Source organism: Rattus norvegicus, chromosome 5, assembly GCF_036323735.1.
Source record: "Rattus norvegicus strain BN/NHsdMcwi chromosome 5, GRCr8, whole genome shotgun sequence".
Lineage (NCBI taxonomy): Eukaryota > Metazoa > Chordata > Mammalia > Rodentia > Muridae > Rattus > Rattus norvegicus.
Window position 1 is genome coordinate 150,379,785 of NC_086023.1, and position 9,183 is coordinate 150,388,967.

Genomic DNA, 9,183 nt, shown 5'->3' on the forward strand with positions numbered 1-9,183 from the left:
ACACACAGGGTCATGCACTTGCGTATATATGTGCATGCACCATTCACACACACAGCAACACACACACACACACACACACACACACACACACAAACTAATACCTCCTTATGATTCACAGTTTTATGTTAAAGCCTATGTTTTACTGCACAGATTTAACAGATTAGATTCCCCACATGAGGCCCTAAAATGTATCAGTTTGAATGCATTCGTAAACACTGGGTCACTAATAATACACTGATGTCACATTAAGGACGGAAATCAAACACTTCCCCTTTGTGTCCTTTAGCCAAGAGTGAGCGGCGGAGGCTGAATTCTCTACTTCACTCGCCCTGTGTCTTCCATTGTCCGTCGCAAAGGGCTGCCTGCTGCCCTGTGTCTCCGAACAGCCCAGAAAGCATGGGAGAAGGAATGAGGGACACTTTGTCCAAATGCCACTGCCGTAATTTATGGTGGATTCTCACTTTCTAAGGCTTTCGGCCTCTTTCCTGTTTTCAGCTAAAGATTACCAGCACGCACATGCACTACTCTATGTGAAGGGCATGGGAGGACACGAAACATAGGATTGCACTTACATATTAGCTTGGGCAGTAAATGTGGATTGTGTAGGAAATCCAGGGCAAATAAGGCCGGTTTTTTTTTTTTTTTTTTTATTTTGCAACTTGTATTTTGGTCTCTTATACACTAGGATAGCACTTTGAAGTCTTTTTTAATATTTATTTTTATTTATTTATTTATTTTTAAGATTTATTTATTATAGATGAGTACACTGTAGCTGTCTTCAGACACACCAGAAGAGGACATCAGATCCCATTACAGATGGTTGTGAGCCACCATATGGTTGCTGGGAATTGAACTCAAGACCTCTGGAAGGGCAGTCAGTGCTCCTAACCGCTGAGCCCTGTTATTGTTTATCAAGACAGAGTCTCACTCTGTAGCCCCTGGCTGGCCTGGAACTCACAGAGATCCAGCTGCCTCTGCCTCCCAAATGCTGGTGTGATGACAAATAAATAAAGTTTAAAACCCTCCATTTTCTGTTAGGCGCCCATCTTGGTACTCGCTAGCCATTTATGGATGACTTCAAGTTCTGGAAGATAGTTCCCAATGACTCTGACTCAATAAAGCCACTGTGCTGGCTGGTTTTGTGAGTTAACTTGACACAAGCTAGAGTCATCAGAGAGGAAGGAACCTCCCCTGAGGAAATGTCTCCATGAGATTCAGCCATAAGGCATTTTTCTCAATTAGTGATCAGCGGGGGAGGGCCATCCCTGGGCTGGTGGTTCTGGGTTCTGTAAGAAGGAAGGCTGAGGGGCTGGGGATTTAGCTCAGTGGTAGAGCGCTTGCCTAGGAAGCGCAAGGCCCTGAGTTCGGTCCCCAGCTCCGAAAAAAAGAACCAAAAAAAAAAAAAGAAATCCTAACTAAGACACACACACACACACACACACACACACACACACACACACATACACACACACACACACAGAAATGTAAAGCCACGACCATGTATTTACTTGTTACACTTTTTACAGCAGTTTGACTGTTTTCTGCTTTTTTGTCTTCTTTTAACCTGCTTGTGCAGATATCCAGGTCATCTTGACAACTTAATCTAGGCAGAGCAAAACAGCTCCTGGCTTGCCTGTGCCAATGCTCAAGCTCCTTTTGCTGGTTTCCCTTTAAAAATTCTCTCAGGGCTGGAGAGGTAGTTCATTGGTTAAGAGTATTGACTGCTAGGCTGGAGAGACGGCTCAGTGGTTAGAGCACTGACTGCTCTTCCAGAGTTCTGAGTTCAATCCCCAGCACCTACATGGTGGCTCACAACCATCTATAATGAGATCTGATGCCCTTTTCTGGTGTGTCTGTAGAGAATGACAGTGTACTCACATACATTAAATATAAAATTCTTTTTTTTTTTTTTTCGGGGCTGGGGACCGAACCCAGGACCTTGCGCTTCCTAGGCAAGCGCTTTACCACTGAGCCAAATCCCCAACCCATTTTTTTTTTAATTTCTTAAAAAATAATTCTTCCCTCACCGCCTTCTCACAGCGATCTCAAGTCTGGCTTAGAGGTTGTTGCCCTGCTAGCAATAATTAATAAACCTTTTAGTTGATTGAGTCTATGGTCTTTTCCCAGGAGTGAGGAAAACCAAAACACTGAGGTTCAAGGCATGCTCCTCTACAATAGGCAGCACTGACTGTAACAGTAGCAGTTAGCAACTGTAATACCATAACAGTATTATTAACTTTAGCCGAGAGGCCCAGCAAAGGTTCCAGTCCCTGAGCATGAATTAGATATTTTTATCATAATGTAGTGCCACAGTACAGCATATTACAATAAACTATATTTTTTTCTCTTTTAGTTTCATGTGTGTGTGTGTAGGTGGGTGGGTAGGTGCACATGTGTCTTCCTGTGCGTGGGTACACTTGTGTGCAACTTTAATTTTTGCAAACTTTATTTTTAATGTTGGTTCTTAAATGCTTTAACCTCCGTCCACCAGAGACAGGCAGCTGCAGCTCGATCCACTCACAAACACTTCATGGATACCCCAGCAGTCCAGCTTGGTTGCGTTGGAATATCAAACAGGAATCAGTAGCAATGACATGACCTAGCAGAGACAGCCAAGCCTCAACCTCGGCTCCAGTCAGCAGGAAGGGCCAGGAGGAATGTCAAGAGAAGCTCTCGGCTCTGCCTCTCTCAGGGAAGTGAAGATCGTTGAAGACTTGAGACCCACAAGCGTCACACAGCTAGCTGTACCAGCAAGCCAGGCTCCATCTCCATCACTCTAGGGCTCTGTGGAGTCCTATTTATACTCCTGTATCACGTGTCCTCACATGCCTTACCTCAGCATGGGTCTTGCCTCACAACACGTTATTCCAGTCAGCTAGAGTCCTCGGAGTTCCAACAAATGCATGTAAGGCTGACCAATGCATTGTTGGCAATACGTGTCCTTCATCATGTGTCCTTTCATGTGTTTGCTTTAGCAGAACACTCTCTCTCCTGTGTCTACTTCAGTGAAGCATTCCTTCACGAGTCTGCCTTAGTCTTTCACCTGCGTCCACCTGAGGAAAACGCTCCTTCATGTGTTGGTCCCAGCGAAACACCGTCCAACACAACTGATTCTCCAAAGAGCCCTCAGGTTCCCACATCACTTGTGTATTCCTGGGTGTGAAAGCCCAAAGCTGATGCCAGGAATCACCCTCACTCTCCCTTCTACCTTATTCATTGAGGCAGAGTCTCTCCCTCAAACCCAGAATTTCCTGTGGGGATCCTGTCTCCATTGTCACAGGCTGGAGTATTGGTGGATGAGCATTTCTGAGGATTGAAACTCCACACATCACTCTTGCAAGGCAAGCTGTTTAACCACCGAGCCATCTCCCTAGGGCCCTAAATTGCACTTTAAAAAAAAGATTTATTTATTTATATATATGAATACACTGTCACTGTCTTACTGTCTTCAGGCACACCCCGGAAGAGGGCATCGGATCCCATTACAGATGGTTGTGAGCCACCATGTGGTTGCTGGGAATTGAACTCAGGACCTCTGGAAGAGCAGTCAGTGCTCCTAACCGCTGAGCCATCTCTCCAACCCTGAACTTTTTTTTTTTTTTTAAAAATGGATTTATTTATTATATAGGAGTACACTGTAGCTGTCTTCAGACACACCAGGAGCACGCATCAGATCTTATTACAGATGGTTGTGAGCCACCATGTGGTTGCTGGGAATTGAACTCAGGACCTCTGGAAGAGCAGTCAGTGCTCTTAACCACTGAGCCATTTCTCCAGCCCCCTGAACTTTTTTTTTAACCTGTAAAAAAGCCTTACCTTTTTTTTTAATTTTTGATACTATTTAAACCAAAACTCTGTGAAAGTCATTTTCTCCCAGAAATGAAAAATACGTTAGTGCTTCTTTCTGCATCACCTATGCGTCTCTCACAGAAACACAACTGCCCCTTGCAAATGCTAAATACTCAATATTTATTGTATGAATACATGAGGGATGTGGTTCCAAGCTTAGACCTTGTCTCACAGTGGGATTTAGCAGCTGACATAAGGTCTAGATGTCCCAAGGTCCTCCTGCGAGGTACTCCTCCAAGGGGATACCTACCTACTTGTTCAGAATCACCTCCAGTCTTGTGGAGTCCCAGATCTATGGAGAACATTCTGAACAAGTTTCAGAATAGTGAGGATAAGGGCAGAACCAGAGATCTGCAGAGCACATCAAGTTCCTGACAAGATCCTAGAGCAAGAATCCAGAAAAGGGCTGGAGAGACGGCTCAGTGGTTAACAGCACCCGACTACTCTTCCAGAGGTCCTGAGTTCAATTCCCAGCAACCACATGGTGGCTCACAACCATCTGTAATGAGATCTGATGCCCTCTTCTGGTGTGTCTGAAGACAGCAAGTAAGAGTGTGCTCATATAAATTTAAAAAAAAAATCCAGATAAAACAACTTTCCCGGGGCTGGAGAGATGGCTCAGTGGTTAACAGCACTGGCTGCTCTTCCTGAAGACCCCAGGTTTACTTCCCAGCACCCACGTAGAGGTTTACAATAGTCTATAACTCTAGTTGTAAGGGGATCTGATGCCCTCTTCTGGCCTCCGAGGGGCACCAGGCATACTCATGGTGCACAGATATACACATAGGCAAAATACACACACACACACACACACACACACACACACACACACACACACACACCACACACAGAGCCTGCTGAAGAAGCTTTAGCACAAACAAGGCAGCAAAAGACCGTGACTCTAACCTCATCCCACATAGCATCAGTGACTTTCTGTAGCTCAGCTTAAGGGCTACTTAGAAAGTCTACCTAAGGTCACCATTTCTACATGGCCATGCATGCTTTCCCGTGGTAAGAGAATATGTGCTTTCAGCTGGGCGCGATGCTGCAAGCCCATAGTCTCAACTCTCAGGAAGGGCGGCAGGAAAGGCACAAGTTCAAGTGGGCCTCTGCTAAAGAGTGAATTACAGACCAACTCTTGAAGAGGACCCAGGTTCAATTCCCAGAGTCCGCATGGTGGCTCACAACCATCTCTAACTCTAATTTCAGGGGATCCAAAGCTGAGTTCTGAGAGCACCAGGCCCCACTGGTGGTGCACAGATAGACATGCAGGCAAATACTCACACAAATCATGAAGTTAACTTTAGAACAAACAGGCGTGGTGGAGCATGCCCGCAATCCCAACACTCCTGAGGTAGAGGAGGCAAGAGGAAGGTCAGAAACTCTCCAGGTCATCTTTGGTTATGTGGCAAGGTCACAGTGAGTCTGAGCTGTATAAAACTCTGTCTCAAAGAAAAAAGAATGAGCCAGAAAGATGGCTGGCTCAGTGGTTAAGAGCACTGACTGCCCTTCCTAAAGGTCCTGAGTTCAATTCCCGGCAACCACAGGGTGGTTTACAACCATCTGAAATGGGATCTGATGCCCTCTTCTGGTGTGTCTGAAGACAGCTACAGTGTACTCACATACAGAAAATAAATCTTAAAAACTTTTTTGAAAAAATTCTAAAAAATAAAGAAAAAAGAACTGATATATAAGCTCAGTGGTAAAGCACTTACTTACCTACAAGAGAAAAGAGAATAAATTAACATAGAACTGGGTACTTCTTTATATCATTCTTAAAACAAACAAAACAAAAAAAAAAAAAAAAACCTGACAGGAGCCAAGTGGCAGTGGCAGTCCAATGGTAGTGCCAGTGGCAACTCCACCTTTAGTTCCAGGACTCAGGAGGCCGAGGCAAGCCAGTCTCTGAGTTCAAGGCCAGCCTGGTCCACAGACAGAGCTCCAGGACAGCCAGGACTCTGCAGAGAAACCGTGCCTCAAAACACCGAAACAAACAAACAAAAAAAGCCCGACAGCCTGTACGAGGACACTAATTATTGACTTGAGAACTTTCTTTTCCTTTTTTTTATTATTTACTTATTCCATGTATGTGAATATGCTCTTACTGTCTTCAGACACACCAGAAGAGGGCATCGGCTCCCATTACAGATGGTTGTGAGCCACCATGAGGGTGCTGGGAGTTGAACTCAGTAGTCAATGGTCTTAACTCCTCAGCCATCTCGCCAGGCCTCGACTTGGGATTTTTTTTTTTTTTTTTTTTGGTTCTTTTTTTCGGAGCTGGGGACCGAACCCAGGGCCTTGCGCTTCCTAGGTAAGCGCTCTACCACTGAGCTAAATCCCCAACCCCTCGACTTGGGATTTTTAATGTTAAAATTTAATTAATTCACTGATATTTTATGTTTTAAAGATTTGTTTTTATTCTAAATTAGTTTGTGTCTGTCTGTCTGTGGGTGTATGTGTCTGAGAGAGGCTGCCCGAGTCCGAGTCCAGAAGAAGGTCTCAGAGTTGGAGTTACAGGCAGTGTGAGTTTTGTTGGGAACTGAGCTCAAAGGCTTTGCAAGAGCAGTGTTTGCTTTTGTTTTGTTTTGTTTTGTTTGTTTGTTTCGACTGTAGAACTCACTCTGTAGACCAGGCTGATCTCGAACTCAGAGATCCACTTCCCTCTGCCGCCAGAGTGCTGGGATTAAAAGTGTTGTCCCACTACTCAGCTAGCAGTACTTGGCCTTAACCACTGAGTCATTTCTCCAGTTCTATATATGTGTTTTATATTGATAATTTTATGGCATACCACTTAAAATGTTATGTGATACCTTTGAAATGATAAAGTTGAGGGGGATTAAATATACTATGCTTCAGAGGCAGGTCATTTCCTTTTCCTTTTTTCTTTAAGATTTATTTACTATATATAAGTACACTGTAGACTTCAGACACACCAGAAGAGGGCATCAGATCCCATTACAGATGGTTGTGAGCCACCATGTGGTTGCTGGGAATTGAACTCAGGACCTCTGGAGAGCAGTCAGTGCTCTTAACCACTGAGCCATCTCTCTAGTCCAGGTCATTTCTTGAAATGTATAAATTCACCTCAATCAACAATTTGTGTATTGTGTTTTGCACCTGGAGGGGTTGTGATTTGAGACAAGGTCTCACTTTTTTTAGGTTTACTTCAAATCCACCACAATCCTCCCATCTCAGGCTCCCCAGTGCTGGAATTACGGAGGGTAACATGCCTCATTAATTCTACTAGTGTGTGTGTGTGTGTGTGTGTGTGTGTGTGTGTGTGTGTGTGTGTGTGTGAAAGAGAGAGAGAGAGAGACAGAGAGAGAGAGAGACAGAGACAGAGACAGAGAGAGACAGAGAGAGAGAGAGAGGAGAGAGGCTTCTGTTAGGGCTCTTCCTCAGTCACTATCTTTTTTTGAGACACAGACTCTCTCTGAACCTGGAGTCACCAATTCAGGAGCTGGGCTACAGAGCCTCAGGGATCCTGTCTCCCAGCACTGAGGTTGCAGGTAAGTGGGCCACACCCATCTTTTATGTGGGTGCTGGGATTCAGCTCCTGTGCCTTGAGCACCACTTTAGCAATGTGATGGAGATCTTCCTAGCCTCTGCCCTCTTTGCGATTTTTTTCCCCTGAGTAAGGATCTTTTTCACTGATGTGAAACTTGCCAAGTAGGCTGGACTGGCTCTGTGGTCAGCACTAGGGAACTGCCTGTCTCTGCCTCCCCAGCTCTAGGGTTATAAGTATCTGTCAGTAGATGTGGCTTTTTTAAAGAGGGGACTGAGGATCAAACTCTAGTCCTCTCACTTGCAAGGCAAACAATTTACCAACTGAGCTATACTCCCCCCAGACAGCCCTAACTCGATCATTTCTTAAGTACTGTTTCTAAGCCATGTATTAGAAACATTTTTTTTTAATGCACAGTGATCCCCAAGGTAATGTGTGGGTAATGAAGAGGATGGGCAATCTGACAAAGCTACATTCATTGCTGCGAGGGAAACAACACACTGCAAGACTGTGTCACCAGACACCAGGTGAGAGGAAGTTATCTGTTTACGGGACAGGGAGCGGGTAGAGAACATAAGTTAAACCGAACAGAAACAGGGGTGGGCTTCACCACTTTGTTTTGGTTTGGATCAGCCCTTAGGGTGAGCCTGCCAGGTGAGTGCTCCCACTGAGACCAGCCTCCAGTCTAGAATCAGTATTCTGATCGCTTCAAAGCACACTGGGCTGTGTAAAGGGATTATCAGCGGGTTTGAGCTATCAGGACGACTCAGGATACTGTTTCCTTGGAAACTACCGTGTGGAGATAAAAGGGGGATGCTGTCGCTGGATATTTCTTATCTGAAGCTCTACACTTGCCTTAGGAACCCAGGATGCTCCTCTGCCCAAATAACTCAAACCTTCCAGGTAAAACATCCTGTTCTTACAGTTATCTCAGAACAAAATTTCCGACCACCTCTGACTTTGGAGACTAAGATCTCTCGGCACCAGTCCTTCTGTTAATTAACAAAAGCAGTCGTCCCAGGATTGTCCCCATTGAGGTTTGATTTGCCTTTTTTGGTACAGATAAGAGAAACACTCTGAGATTCCCGGTGTCATAACCCTCTTAAGTGGAAGCCAGACATACCCTGCAACCACAGATTACCAGTCCAGCCCAAAAGATGCGCATGCGCGGGTTAGCCAGTTGTGGCTTGCTCACAGCAGCGCTAAGACTGAACAGCGTTTCTCAGAACTTTATCGAATGAGAACCATTCTGCAATGGGATGCTGCCATTAGTAAAACATATGCTGGTTCACTCCACGAATTCTTTTTTTCTCCTGCTTTGACATTTCTGTTATTTATTTATTTATTTATTTATTTATTTATTTATTTATTTCTAGGGGAGGAAAGGGTTTGGTTTTTTGTTTATTTGTTTGTTTGTTTTTAGGGGGAGGAAAGGGTTTTTTGTTTGTTTGTTTAGGGAAGATAAACTATAAACTCTCATGGGAGAGAAAAACTCTAAGGCTGGGCACAGTGGCACACTTTAATCCTAGTACTTAGGAGGCTAGCCTGGTCTACAAAGCATGTTCCAGGACAATCAGGGTGACAAAGATATTGTCCCAAAGAAAAAGAGAGAGAGAAAATATACAATATATTTTATACCAACCATTGTTAGGCCTCTTATTGGTGCAAGGGGAAGATAATTACAATTAATTATTTGGAAAATTAATTGACTATAAAGAATTAGCTAAAATGAAAACAGGCAGCAGGCTGACTGTGTTTTGTTTTGTTTTGTTTTGCTTTTTTTTTTTTTTTTTGAGTCAGGGTCTCACTTTGTAGCTCTGGCTATCTTA